The 16239-nt window shown below is 35.9% G+C and overlaps 1 protein-coding gene across 3 annotated transcripts in view; it reads left to right on the forward strand.

Moving 5' to 3' along the window:
- Positions 1 to 16239, forward strand: part of MYO16 (myosin XVI) — a 412244-nt gene that overhangs the window by 257057 nt on the left and 138948 nt on the right. The gene's annotated exons all lie outside the window — the stretch shown is intronic.

Below are 16239 nucleotides of genomic sequence, written 5' to 3' on the forward strand. Positions count from 1 at the left end.
ATACTCAAACATACTATCATTAAAAGTCATGTCATTACAGCTAGGTATGTATATTAGAAATATAGCTTAAGGCTACTTAACTGTAGAAAATGGTTTCAGAAATGGTGGTGGGTTTGGCATCTGTTAAACTTGATGTCACCGTTTTGAGTTTAAACAAGGTTGCTAGTTCTCTTAATTGATTGTATTGTTGCGACTTTTGGTAGCGTAGGCAAACTGATACAGTGCTTTCAGTACTGCAAGGTGATTCTGACAGATGTTTTTTAGTCCTCCCTTGTAATGTCAGATCTCTGTCACCCAGCATTTATAGGTTAAAATATAGTGCTTGTAAATAACCTGTATAAGTAAAACTAAACAGCTTCAAGCTGGGGAAAATGTTAGTGTACACACTCATGCAGGAGCTGGGCTGTGGTCAGAGAGTACATTTTGTGTTTGCATTGTCAGACTGCTGTTCTCAGATGTGTAAAACTTTCCTTTCTCCCATAGAACGATGATGTGCACTGCAGTATGTGCTCTCTCTCTCTGCCTGTGCTGTTTCTGCCACCCCTTAAAAAGCATTGAAACTCTTCTGCAACAATAGCTGTAGATCAGATGTTCACAGAACTGCTGGATCTTCTTTTACAGTTTTTCAGAGCAGATGCCCTCTTCACTGTCAATAAGAAAACTTTCCATTAATTTCATGTACAAAGTAGTAATTTTAGTGAAGTGATTGAATTTCTCATTGAAGTCTAAACTCTTCAGAACCCCTTTGCTTGATCACTGAGGAAATCATTCCCCACTGTAAATTATAAGGTCAGTCTTCAAAATGGGCTTAAAAATTACAGTACAGGAAAGTGAATGGCATAGAAAAGATCCCAGTAGACAATTTTGAGAGGCATTAAGTGCAAAGCCTTATGTCTGACTTTTTATGTGTTTCCAGTCATCATTTTTTTCTAACAAGCACTATGACAATATATGGGAAATGGTGATTATTCTAGTATCATCCATTTTGATTCCCACTCTTCCTTTCCTTCACAAAGAGCTCAGGATGAGAATTTTCAAGACTGTGTGAGTGGCGAGTTACCACAACTCTCCCCAATTCAACCAATTTAAGAGGCAGCCTTTTTGTTTTCTGTTACAGGTATAAAGCCAGGAAGATGTTGCATGTTTCCATGCCCTCTCTTTTTCTTTCCTTTCACATTTGGATGCCATTTTTCTTTCCAAACATTTGATTATTTTCTCATTTAAAATGCAACAGAAAGAAATATAAATCTTGAAAGTAATCTAACAGTTTTCTATACCTGTGCCATTTGTCTACAAATACAGCTGTAGCAGTCTAATGATACAAGGTAAATTCATAGAGAAAAGTTGGTGGGGGGTTAATTAGTCCCACATAATTTGAAAAATAGACATTTTAGGGATGTTCCAGTCCTCTCACATTCCATGCTCTTTCCTTGTATATACAAGCTTAATAGATCACTCTTTTCCTCATGCACATTCACTTTGATTTAAACTTTCAGTACCCCCATAAAGCCCAGATGCATCTGTGAAAGTTCACAGAGGTGGTTACAGACTACTCTTTTGATCCCTTTACTTCACAAATCGCCTGTTGCTGATACCTGTGTCTGATGACTAGAGGAAAATCCAAAGAAGTGTTAGACTTGTCTTAAAAAAAATGATTCAATCTAAATACTGTGAATGAAATAACTAGATCTGGAAGACTTATATCAGATCTTCCCACAGGTGGTAGTCCTGCTGTAATAACAGTTTCTATATGACGTGCCAAGTTACATCACTTTATCAAACTGCCCTTAGACTTTGTGTGCTGAAACTCAGCATAAATTAGTTGTACCAAAATTCTCAGTGTCAACCCAATAAAGTCTAGTATTGAGGCTCCATGAACTTCACTGTTGAGGATCAACTTTGTTTTAAAATCCTGTTGCCAGACTAAAGCTCCAGGCAACCAGGGAAGTGTCATTCATTGTATCTAAATTTAGGAGGAAGGTAACGATCAGACCCAGAGATTCCTCAGCTGTGTTTCACTTTTCTGTTGTGGGAGGTGTAGGCACAGGAGGAGAGAAAGGCTGTGACAGGAGATGTTAGGCTTACCATCCCTGTAGCTGAAAGGCCATGAGGGCCAAGTCCTCCTAACACTTCTTGGCTGAAACCCGTTCCCTGTTTGCACAGAACTAGGTGAAATCATACTGGGTGAGACTTTCAAACCTCGAAATCATTCTCGAATGCTAGCGACAGTTTTGCTAGGTCTGCTTAGAACTCTGAGTTTCCAGTACCATTTCCAGAATTTAGGCAATTTTGAGTAATGGCGAGAGAACGTGGAGCAGGTGCTGCCCCATGCGGGCAGGAGAGTCGGGAAGCAGGAGATGGAGGCTGGAGGAGGGAGGCATGCAGCATCCTCACCCTCCTCCTGGCACATCCCTGCAGCATCCAGCAGGTCTAGGGATGTCCAGGGATGGTCACTGGGGTCAGACACAGCCCTGGAGGGCTGGGAAGGGCCATGGGAACCGGGGCAGGCTGAGGCCAGGCTGGCATGCTGGCCCATGCCACGGGAGACAGGAGCTCGGTGGCTGGGCACAGGCATGACTGGCCCCACCTCGGCCAGCACCAGGGCCCAGCGCCTGAGCTCAAAAGCTGCTCCTGGGTGAAGCAGTGCCCAGCAGAGCTTCTTGCACAGCCCAGGCAGCTAAACTCTTGAGAGGTGCAGAGGACATTCAAGGAACCTGCAGAAACATAGAAGATCCTCATTAATTTTTTATGAGAATTAAGGAATATCTAATATTGTCCCATGTTATCAATAAACAGCTAAATATTCAAGGTTCTCCATTAATTTCTCTCCTTTGCATATGTATATTCTCTACAATATGTATGTTTCTTTAGCATACTGCCTGTAAACTTGTACTTGATTAACACTTTTAATAGATGGTAGCCCTGGGGGAAAGTTTTAAGCTAATGTTTTGTGGCTTATCTGTCACCCCTACGTTTTTTTGCCATGGATCTTTTGGCATTTAGTTCTTAGTAAAGATGTGAGTGAAGAAGAGGAAAAATATGAACCAGTCTCCCACTTATTTTTCCTTTCCCAACATAATTTTTACTTTGCATTAAATCGTACAGATACCTTACCACTCTTTTCTACTTTCTTTATGTTCATTTTCCTGTACTTGGCATTGAGCACCTTACTAAGCCATGAACTGAGACCTTCAAAAATTAGAAGTGCACTTGATATTTTACAGAGGATAAGGAACTTTAAAGTCTGGATGACTATGTTTGTGTGATTCTCAAAGGGAGTGTCTGAAATTTATCAGCTTGCTGTTATCCTATTCCCACATATGTTTTTTGTAATGAATACTGAGTAAGAAGTTAATTTTCAAGTTATTGTATTGAATTATTTAGAAAAATATTTACTTTGCCAAAAGTAATGCTGGTGCGCTCTAAGAAAAGTTGTTTATCTTTGGGTATCCAAGCTGAATTCAATTTCATATCTAATAAAATAGAATTATCTTCCCGCCCCGCCCCCCTCCCCCCCCCCGAAAAAATATTTTGCATAACAGTTGAGGGGTTTAGAGGTAAAGCTTAGATCATTGTGAAATAAGGTTTTGTGATACATTGTCTGGACTAATTTTGAAATTTAAAAAATATCTTAGAGGTTCAAAGACAACATGTATTTTCTTTACTTTCTTATATTTCAGGTGCCTCAAAGTAATATACCTTGAATTTGTGTGTGCATGAACATATATAGACATACCGAATTTATCTATACTCAACTTTTTTTCCCCATTTCTCTGCTTCTTTCATGTCTTCTCTTCTCTTCCAAAGGTCTCTTAAATTGGAAACAAACATTCAAGTTCTGGTTGAACAAGTAAATACGTGGTTTTTTGGTACTGTGCAGATTTTCCTCTCCTAACCTGACTTCATGCAGCACATTGCTTTTCTCCAAAAAGCTTGCATTTTAAATACTTTAACACTTAAAGGATAATGCAGTAATACATGTAGTGCAAACTATGTATATTAGCATGCCTAGACAGCAAAGGACCATTGGGATATAAAGACTTTTCAAGCACGCTGTAAAAAACTTTCTAAATGAGGTAATATGAAGATGCAATTTCAAACACAGATTTCAAAAACTGAGGGAATTAATTCTCAGTTAATTTTGCTGGAAATTGTTTCAGTACAATAAGGGAATACAGATAGGTGAAGCTCTAAGTAAAAGTGAAGGTAGTTTAGATTTGGTTTTGTTTTTTTTTAAAACTACATAGTAGCAAACAAACAAACAAAAAAATTATACACTTCCATCAGTTTACGTCTTCCTGACATGATTTACTTATATTTCAGCTGTTTAGTGAAAAGCTTCAACTGTGAACGTTTGTTTCTTGGTTATCCTCAAACAATACTACTATGAAAATCTGATTCACAACCAATAGTACTATTTTAAGGACAAGATCTGTAGATTCCACATGGAATGAGGTAATTCCATTTACTTAAATTCCAGTGAGGTCTGACAGCTAAATTACACCAGCTAGTTATTAGGAAGGTAATGGAGAGAGGAGAAGCAGATATATTTGAGATTCTGGAGCAGGTTTGAACTTGCTTCAGTGAGTTCTGTATCTATGTAACCTGAAATAATTTCAACATCAAAAGAATTGTCTAAATTTTGTCTGTTGTCTTTCACTTTTTTTTCTGTTTTGATTTGCTTTGTTTACTTTTGCTGCACACCATCTATTCTTTTCCTGTTTACCCTGCATTTACTGATATCTGAATTTTTTTACTGAGTTTCTTTTTAAGTTGAACCTTCTTTACTGCATGTGTATCATATGCATATTCCAGCAAAATGCGCTTTCACATTGTTCTCTTTCATGTGTTTTTCCCTGCCTTCTTACAACTTCAGCCTCCACTTACCTTTTATTTCAACTGGTAACACTTTTACTCCAGTAATCCTACTTTCTTCAATTTTCATTTATCTTCCTCTTTCATGCAGGTTTTCTGAGTAAATAGGGTTCATGAGATTATTCAACTTGTTTTGTTCTTTTTCCTGCCCAGAAATGAACAGGAATTGAACCAAAAGGAACTTTTTTTCCCCCCTTTAGCTCTCTTTTTCTTGTCCTATTCTTTCTTTGAAATTCAGGCTTCATTAATCTCTTGGACCACAATCTTCAAACATCAGTGTTGTTCTTTACACTTCAAAGAAGAAAGAGTTGAGATGCAACACCAGTACATGGCTGATGTGTCTGATTTGTTATGCTGGATAGTAATAATGATGACTAATGCAGCTTTGTTGAGTAAGGACACCAGAAAATATATTATATATTGCATTGAGATACATCTTCATGGTTTAAAGTTATATTGATTAATAACAACTGATTTTATCTCATTCTAATGTAACATTTTACAATACATGTTTTCAGATATATCTGAGAGAGAAAAAGACAAAAAAAGTATAACTAGGTTTGAGGTTCTTTTTGCATCCAATATTGACTTTTTAAAGTGTTACCCTGTGGTCTAATTAATCTCATTTTTCTTACCCATGTATTTCACTTTGTTCAGCTAAGCTTTTAAGGCTTAGACTTTAGGCTTAGACTCTTATATTTTAATGAAAATATGATGGAACCCTGAGTAGTCTATTAGTGTACAGAAGCTAAGAAATTTTTCATTGTTTTTTAACAGGGCAGGTATGTTGAACAGACCATGTAAGCTAAAACTTCCTCCCTAAGACTATCACTGTGCACCTTAATATTCTAGAAAATAGCTAATAGTGTCAGTGTTAAAGTTAATATTATACAGTATCTTTCTGAAAATTGACTACATTTTGTCTTCCTTAAAACTCCTCCTTCTGTGAAATACTTGTGGATAGTTGTGTCCTACAAGATACATTACTAGGAGGTTAGCATTGTAATTGCAGAAGATATAATCAGGATCACAGCTTAGGTTTTCAAAACAAAACTGAAATTCTCTTCTGTGTCATCTGCTTTATTTTGCAAATTAAATGGCTGGGTTTATATTTGCAGATACCTACACCTCATGCACAAGGTATACCTCTATGTTAATTTTATTTCATAAAAAGTTTTGAGTATCTGACCATGCAGTTCTTGTAAATTCTAGGTTAGTTACATACCCGCCTGCACACTTGCATTCTAATTACATGTCAAGGTATCCAAAACAGTATTTTTCTACTTGAAAACAGAGGTACCTTAGCTTTGGATTTTGATGTTTAATTTATTTATTCCAGTTTTGACATTAGCTGCTTTTGACATTGCTGCTTTATACCCAAAGGATGCTTTAAGAATGTATAGCTCCAATGATGCTTAATAATCATTAATTTACATGAAATCCAAGAATAATTTTTATTTAACAAAGTAAAGGTAGTAAAATAAGTCTGAGATGTAGCTCAGTGTCTTTGTCTTAGGTCCCAAGTGGACTTGTTATTTGGCTGGCTTTCAGAATAAATGCTTTAGAAATTCTGCTTTGTTTGAGAGTGTAAATTTGAAACTCATATTCCTCTGGGTATTTTTTTTATGTGATGTTAACAATCCCCTCTTCATTGTATTATTCTTCATACATATTGATTGAATAGCAGCAGAGGCTGTACAGCACTCCATTGGCAGACTCTCAGAGGTAAAGAAATAATTCATTACAATTACCTCTCTTTTCAACAACTGTTTTTCTCTCCATCATAATTCTAAAAGCCAAAGGTGTAGAACTAAATACATGTAAATGAACAAATTAGATGTTTTTTTCAGGGATAAATTGTATGTTTAGTGTGGTACAGTAGAGCCAGGGCACTCCTCCTTGTATTTCTGTATTGTCCTAAAGGAACTCACGCACGTCTGTGGTATTTTACATTTTCTTGATGCCAGTGAGCAGTCCAGAACAGAAAAAATAACATCAGACCATATAAAACCACTATGACTTTTGCCTTTTTATAGCTCTAGTCAGCTTACTTCTGCATGTTTAGTTTTAATTCACAAACTTGCATTTACTTCATTTGACTTGGCATAATACCATTTGCTATTTCTTTGATTGAGAGAGGCTTTGTCTTTCTTGTCTCCTTTGGGGTAAGCATGATATGGAAATACATGCAAAAAACACAAGGAGAATGATCTGTCTGTGGCATGAAAGATAAAGAGTAGGAGGCAGGAAAAAAGTGAAATGAAATCTGTTTAATCCAAAAGAAGGAAATAAACCTGGAAATTAAAAGCACTGGGATCTACAGAGTCTGTTGAAGACAGAACATAAATCTGCCTTCATTTTAATGGAAAACTAAACATACAATAAAACATTGTTTGGAAAAAAGTTGCTCAAAATAGTGAAAGAAAATGGAAAAAAACCCACCCCAAAACCATGACCCAGATTACTTCCCAATTTTTAATGAATTCTGTTGATGAGTGTCTTACAACACCTTAAAGTTTCTGGGCCAAGTTCAACCTTTTGTTAGAAAAAAGAAATCTCCAGAGATCCATGAAACTTAAATATATATTGAGGTTAAATTTGGTTGTCCTCTGTTGAAGAAATTAAGTGCTGACTGTTTAGACAGCCCACCAGTATTTCACGTCAGACTGAAAATGGATGTAGCTCCAAGGGATAAAATTGCCGTAGAAACCCTAGCTTAAAAGTAGATGTGATTACTCTCTTATAAAAATGGTAGAGGAGCTCATTTGGCTTTTAGTTTAAGTACAAAATATGTCTCTGCACTTTACTAGGATGCTAATCGTCTCGTATGTGGGGGGAGATTCAGTGGATTCAGCTCCTGAAACCACTTAGCTATTGCGTTGCATGAATCTAGAGTGATAATACAGTTCTGCAATTTATATTTCAGAAGTCACTCTTAGAATCCTCCTGATACAAATACTGTAGATGAATTTCCAGTCAGGAACGGGTCATTTAGGAAACTGTTACTGGCATACAGAATCCCCAGTCATTGAACCCAGCTCATCTCAACTTAACGTTAGATCTGAGAGACGATACCTGTCACAGTTGTTTGAACTCCCTGAGCTGGCTTGAATTTTTCACTGCACTGGAGTAACTTTGCAGTTACTGCAGCCAGCTCTCTCTGGGAAAGTCAGGCAAGGTCAACCCAAAGTGTAGCACAGTTTTTTCCCCATAATTCTGTCATTAATCATAACCCAAAATGACCTCTTCACTGAGTTAACTTGATTGTGCCAGGTTAGTAGCATTCACAGGTTCCTTTGATGCCTGCTGGATTTGCACACAGAATTTTTTTAGTTAAAATATAACTGCCCAAACTGAGTTTTGTCTAAAGGCTACAAGTAAGCAACCAAAGCGTTCTGAATATGTTAATTGAGTGCTAATGACCAGAACATGTTAGCATCTCAATTTTATACAGCTCCTAAAATTGGCAACTCCATCACTCTGGCTTCTAAAATTAATGTATGCATTATAATGCAGGACAGAATGGTGCAGGAATATCTTGAACCGAATCACCCATTACCCAGATGATCTTTGGAACTTCTTTATCCTATGTATAGGTCTTGTTTATCTTCAGTTAGTTTATGACACCTCTTGGAATCACGGCACAAAGTGTTATTGCTGCAGCTTAGTACAGTACAACATAAATCATATGAAACTTGATGTACTCAGTGGTTGATATCAAAAGTAAACAAAAATAGGTTCAAGTATAGTTTCAAAAGTTTCAAGTCACCTTTGATTGGCAGCCAACAGATGTAAAGTAGAACAGGGGGGTTGGGGATGTGTAATGATTTTCACACATATATTAGCTTATCTAACCAGGAAAAGCTGTATTTTTATCAGATCTGTGGAAACAGCACTCTGGATAAGACAAAGAGACACACTGGGGAGAGCTGAATGGGAGTAGTTCAGAGTGTTTCAAGGAAGAAACATCTATGAGGTTCTGTGCTTCCTAACATGCCATTTTGGACTCGATGATCTTAAAGGTCTTTTCCAACCTAAATGATTTTATGATTCTAAGATTTTCGTCTGTGACCCATCTATGCTAATATGGCTTCTTCTTATCTGATTTGAAGTTTTAAGATTTCTTGAATAGTAGTAATATGCATGAAAAAAAATTGTTAGAACAAATCCACTTTGCACAAAGAACTATGAATATCAAGAAAGTCCTCTTAAATAAAAAAAAAACTTAGTAGATTTTTTTTGCTGACTAAAATGATGAAAAAATGCACTGCAACAATGTAGAAATACCATTTGATAAACAAACCGCATTTGTAACCATAATTACAGATAAGTGTATTTTATGGCTTATTACAAATACTGGCACCTTCTAATTTCTGCTTTAATCTTCGTGCAATTTTAACATAACCAAATCATTAAATGAGTAGAAATCAGTTTACCAAGCTGGTATTGCAGCTTATTATTAAACATACGCAGTAACTGTAATATTTATTTTGACACTGGCACGTTGATGTCAGTTTTGTGATCTGTTTTTTCACTCAAGATGAGGATTACAAAGACTAAGAACAGTGCTAATCACTTGTAAAATACAATCTGTGGCTATTAAATAGGAAAATAATTTATTTAGTGGAATAATTCATTGGAAAACAATTGGAGACTGTCCCATGTTATTAAAACTTTCCAGTAATGAATAAAACAAAGAAAAAGTCTATATGACCCTTCTTTGAATATGTTTTCCTCTTGAAATCATTGTTCTCTTGGACTTCATTTTCTGTCACTTTCTTGTCCCAAATCCAGATGGGTTAAAACTGCTACTGCTAGAGATTGTATATTGTTATCCTAGGATTTCTGAGTTTTTCTTTGTGTTTGCTTCTGTATGTCATGTCTTTGGTTTCAGGTGCAGCTAGATATATCAGATTCACTAATAGAGATGCATCTACTTCCTTGTGCCTGCTGTCCTTTCCCCATTTCCGTCATACTCTCAGTGATTGCTTTCCAGTATATTTTCACCTCCATTATGTATATTTGCCATATGTCCAGACCTAGCCCCCTGTTTAAACAGGACTCCTCAATCAGGTAGTAATTAAGAGGAATGGAGCAGCATCTGATAAAATATGTGCCATGCTGAATTTAACTTCAGTGACTATGTTATGGAGTTAGGTTGGTCCTTAAGTCAAACTGGAACAAATGGGAATATCTTATTAAGTTCTATGGTTCTGTAGTTTATTCTAGAGCCTGTGTTTTAAACATGTAATTCAAATCCTCTCTAATGTCTTCCCATTCCAGCGTCCCATGTCTCTTAGGGGGAAAAAATGGGCTACTCTGAGGCATAATTTATTCTGCTATCAACTTTCTTGTGTGTTCATTTTATTTTATTTTATTTTATTTTAATTTTATTTTATTTTATTTCATTTCATTTAGAAAACAATGTATTTGGATACAGGCCTAGCTTGCCTACAGAACTAACTTGCACAAACTGCAAATCCTTGTGTGTAAACACAGCATGGACTTTAGAAATAAGACTCAACAGGGAGTCTCTTTGTCCTATTTGGATGCACTAACCGTGAAAGAGCTGAAGTAAATCTGCAAGTTCTCTTGCTTTAGGAAGGCAAGTTCCTTTTATACAGTGGAAAGTCAGTGTAACTTCAGCACATAAGCAACCTACTTAAATGCAGCCCTTCAATCAAGTTCTCAATGTACAACCTGTAAAGTTTATTTCAGGTTTGCTGAGGATACAGCTTATGGGTCTAGTACTTTCTGTTTTATGAGAGGTAATGGAAGACTCCATGGGAGATTTAATAGCAGAAGTAGTTTATTTGTGAATTTGTGAGCTTTCATCTGGCATGATTTTACTGGGAGGGCTGAGAAGATGTGAGAGGAACACACACACACACATCCATCCTGTTGCCATTTTTGGCAGTCCTGGATCACACCTGGGACAGAAATGGGTCCTGGGGCAGGGGGAAGCAAGGCAGGTCTTGCTGAGCGTGGGAGAGCAGCCACGAATTCTCCGTAGCTGAACCCTGTGTTCAGCGCTGCATGGCTTGCTGGCTGTGCAAAAAGTAGAACCCTCTGCTTATGTTAAGGTGGTGATGATTGTGGACAGTTGATTGCTAAATAGATAACATACATAAATGCATACATATTTACTCCATTTAACATCCAGAGGAGAATATTCTTGCTTTGTAGAACAAGTGGGTAAAGTTAGATACTGCGCTAACTCATATTCATGTATTGTCTGAGACTTTCCTAGCCCATGATAGGCAAATAATTTTTATTGATTAATTAAACAACAATATTAATCCTTCTTCCAAATGTCTCATTCTTGTGCAAATAATGTATATTTCCCAGTATTTCAAAAGTCAGTAGAGTGACTAGTGACTTGAGGGGCCTTAACCTAAAGTGCTTTAAAGGGATCTTACTGTTCAGAATTACTTGTATTGTATACATATCAGAATACATATGGTCATACCTGTGTATTTGGGGAGAGGAGGAATTCTTGTAAGTCAGCTGATCTGAAACTGATCCATGAACTACAATCAGCAGTTATATGAAATAATTTTGAAGTATATTGTCAACATTTTAAAAGGATACTTGTGAAAGTTATAAGCAGGTACTCAATGCACTTTTTAAAGTTTACATCTGATACTGTGGCTCTTAACTAGGTAAGCTGTATTTAATGAATCAGCATTTTAAAGTAGCAAATGCTGGTGGAGAAATGCCTTGAGGCTCATAAACTTAATGACATCTACCTGGTAACTAATGCCAAAGTAAGTCTGAACACAGGAATACAAAATTACTCTTGGTTGTAGGAGCAAAGTTCAAACACAATTTCAGAAGCGTTTCAGGACATGGGTTGGACCGGTTTGGACTTGCACAGACTGACTGTTTTCTTTTACATGTTCAGCAATGCTCAGTATTTTCTACTTTTTAATAGTCATCTTCATCATCATTATGCTCCTTATTTAATGTATGTGCAACATCAAAATTATGCTTGTGAAGTGATAATTCACAGAATTATGATCTCCTGAGTAATTCTATCCTATAAAATACTAAATTATATTAGTCAGAGAAGCGCTACTGCAAGGCATACTGCCTTTATTATTTCTTTTAATGTCACCAGAGGTGTAAAAACTTCTTTTTTAAGTTACTCCTGTTGTGCATTCAATTTTTTTTCTTTAATGGAATTATTCTAGATTTACATTTTTCTGTAATTTTAGGAACAAAGGGCTTGAGCTTCTGATTTAAACCTGTTCCACAGGAATATCAATGTTATTAAAACAAAAACCACAAAAAAAACCCCAACCCACAAAAAAAAAAAAAAAAAGAAAGAAAATGTATCTGAGTGTAGCCTAAAGACATTTGGTATTTTGAGAATAAAGACCAAACTGTATTTCTTCATTGTCCTTTTGAGTATATCCACTGTCTTTAAAAATTTATGTAATTCATAGTACAGGTACACTTACGGAATTATTTGAAATACTTTTCTTTTGAAACTGTCAAGGCAAAACTATTTACTGAGCAACACACAGGCTAATATAAACTTTTGGTGCTGAAACCGGTTTACAAAAGGCATATTTTAACATGTGACATTCTTAGTTTAGAAAAATAAAAATAAGAGCTGTCTTCTGGCTATCACCAAATCTGTTTGCAGTGCTTAGTTTATTAATATTATGCCGATACTTTACCTCTTGACATTAACAAAGTTGTTCCTATTTTTGAAATGCCGATTTTGGTGCTTTATTATACTAGTTATGAGCAGAAGTCTGCGCACTGAAATGGTTAGCAGTAATTCCAGCTCAGTGCTACTGTGCAACATGGTTCAAAGGATGTAAAATTTGTTCAGATTAGAATAGTCTTAAAAGCTGGAGACAAAAGAAAAAAGGCATTAAAATATGCCCATTTTCCTTCAGAGACAAAAGCCAGAAGTTATTATCATGTTCTGTAAGTGCCATTTACTTCACTGATGTCAACTGTTTTGCTTTGTCTTTATCTTATTCCTGTTTACATATCAAACAGTGCTAAGTACGAGGCAGCTTTTCCTCACCTTATAAGCAGAATACATTGTCCTTTCATTCACATGAGATCTAAAGAAACAAAAATATTTGTTGTAATTTTTTTATTCTGTGACTTTGTAAATATAGTAGAGTTTAGTGGAATTTATTTTTGAAAGCTAATATCTTGGTTTTATACACTCAATACCATTCATTCCAGCAGTTTTGAAAACATTTTAAAAAACATGTAAAGCTATCAATTAATTCATTCTCAGTCTGGCAAAGTAGTCCTTAAGTTTGATGTTTATGTCTAAATTAAGTCTTGGAATTTAGGAATTAGTCACAGAAATAGCTAATCTTTTAGAAAAATTTGATTTATTTCAGAGAAAGACTTCACAAATATTTAATGTGAGGGCAGTAAACTAACTTAATTGTAAGAAAAACGGTTTATAAATGGTTATATTTTGTCTGGAACTAAAACGTATGTGAGATGTTTGATACTATAATTTCCACCTTTAACATAAAAATTAAATGATCTGGTAATACTGAATTTTCAGTGATGACCGTTGTGCTTAATCAGGGTTACTACTCTGAGCTGGATGGGAAGGAGGGATGGGTACTGCAAAGACAAAAGCCACACACTTTTCACATGATTGTGCAGGCACATGGTTCATTGGGCAGCACTAACAAGGGGAAGGAAGGGATTTAGCTTGTTAATCCATGCTTCTTAATACAATGTCACATTAAATGACACCCACAACATGCATATTGATTGTGTTAGAGCTGGAACCTGATTATGAAATACTGCTTCATCCTTCTGTGACGTTGGCTCTCTTGAGAATTTTCCAGCAACAAAGCATTAATTAATTAAAGTCTTGTAATATGAAAAGTTCAATTAAAACTGGCTTTGGTTTAGACTTTATATAAAAACAGGTAGAGGCAAAAGATAAGTCTGTGTGGCTCGTTGTGGAGTGTAGCAGAGACACCTCAGGTGGTGCCCTGCAAAAAGGACCATAGCTGTGTTGGGGCAGTGGACTGTCTGAGGTAATTAGCCTCACTTACTGTGTTTTCTGTACTACACCTGTGTCATATAGGTGTAGTTCAGGAGTCTTTGTATAATACTGCACTGCACTGTATAGAAGTAAATGTATGATAAGGTGATATGCCTAGAAATTGTGTAAGTAATGGTTAGGGCAGCTTGATATCTAGGTCTCCAGTACTACTTATCTCCTGCTGTCTCGTTTAAACACCTCATCTGCCTGCCTTTCTTTCATGTAGAGTGTCAACCCATAACTTCCAATTGTACTTCATATTAACATTTATTACAATACTAAGATTCAGCTGAAATCAGTGGGATGAAGCGTGGGTTTGAAGTTAGTTACACATAGATGTTTTGCTGAATTAGGACGATCTACAGGGATGAAATAAATCATTAGTTTTTCTTCACAGTACATGTAAACCTAGCAAGAAAAAAAAATATAAAATCTTTCTTTCTTTCTTGTTGTTCCAGTGGCCTGAAATCACTAAATGACTAATATGATGTCATGACACACATGGTCTGTGTTTGTTTTTAGAATAGTTGATGCAACATTTTATAGAAGCTAGCACTGAGAGAATATTTGTGTCTGTTTTTTAATAACACATTTTAATTAAGATCAAACTGTAATAAAAGCCTTTACAACACTAGAAGTATATGAGTGGTTTTGATAGGCATATCTGCATCCATTCAGTCTAAGTGACATGCTGTCCTGTAGGATATAAACACATATATAAAGCTGACTTATCAACCAGCTTATGCAAAGCAAGTGACAAGTCAGTTCTACTTCCTGCCTGTCACCACAATTACAAAGAATTTGGATACCTCTGTGTGAGGGGAGAGGTATGGAGAAAATCATATCTAGGATGAAGATGTTGTTTTGAAACAGCCTGATTTCATTTCTTTATCCTGAATTTCTTTAACTGGACAGCATGTAATAGTTTTGGAGAATTACTGCATGACAGGTTCACACATGCATACAGCATGATAAGTGTGGCTTTTTGTCCTTTAAGTGAGAAAAAAGAAGTTCTGGCTTGTATAAATAAATATGAAGAATCAGGATCTCAGTCTTAATAGCTATTTTGAATTATTGAATGAATATTAAGAGTTTTATTTGTACATCACTTTTATAAAAGAAACAAGGGGTTTATAGACAAACCTCAGAATTTCTGATTCATAACATGATCTGCAGTAGCTTGGATTGCATGATTAAGTATTGCTACAGAGCTCTGTATTTAGTTATTTATGTTAAATATTTATCCTTTGCTGCTTCCATGTGAATTCTTTACCTGCTAATCTTGAACTCCTTTTAGCAAAATAAATGTACTAGATAGTGTGGTCAATTGTGCTAGAATAGGAGTTGATACTATTCTGTTTCTGTAGGGATTAGCTAAAAGAAATCCTAGCAGTAGCAGAGAAATGGCATGTGAGCAAGTGGATCAGAAGAAGAAAGCACACAACAAAAGTTTTAATTCCTCACAGGAACCAGTTACCCAAGTATCTCAGAAAAGATCAGATTATGACATTCAGAACTTCTCGTGTGGTTTTTTTTTTTTTTTTTCCCTTTCTTTTTCTTTCACCAACTAAAGGAATATAAACAGAGAAAAATAATATTTTCCTTTGCCCTTGGTTTGAAAGGGGCCTCCAGAGATCTGGTCCAACTCTTTGTATCAAGACAGGATCTACTGTGCAAACAGACAGGTTCTTTGAAAATCTATTGCAACAGCTACACAAAAGAAAGACAAAACTTAACTGATTTGATTTGTAAGCTAATGCCAGGACTGTTTTAGCTGTGTTCACATTCACATCCCAGTTCTTAACAGGAAGATGATTCTATCATTCCTGAATCTTTAAACATGTAATTTGCTGCCTTGTTATATTTGGAATAAGCAAAGTTTCTGTTAGTCCTGTATTTTTTCCCCTTGATACAGCATAAGAACTAAGATCTAAATAAAGTAATATTGAACTCATTTAATGTATGCCTTTACCTGGAAGCCCAGCAGAATAAAAATCTTACCCTCCTTGAGTGTTTTTGTGCAAGAAAGGGTTGTTTTTCAGTCATTCTGCTAGACTTATGAATCAATAATTTCATGTGAAAGCTACAAACCATTTATTGTCTAGGTACAAAATCAAGACAAGCTGAATTGTCTTGGAGATGGTGGTGGTGGTCACAGCATGTATCCTGACAATTAGTTTGGTAAAGCTCATGTGGGTTATCTTCCTAAATTTCAGGATTCAGCCCTATGCCCCAGCTCTTTCTAAAACAGCTGATGGAAATCTTCTGACTTACCAATAATGCTATTTCTCCAGATATTTTGAGGACATAAAAAAATCCTA

Source organism: Falco cherrug, chromosome 2 (genome assembly GCF_023634085.1).
Source record: "Falco cherrug isolate bFalChe1 chromosome 2, bFalChe1.pri, whole genome shotgun sequence".
Lineage (NCBI taxonomy): Eukaryota > Metazoa > Chordata > Aves > Falconiformes > Falconidae > Falco > Falco cherrug.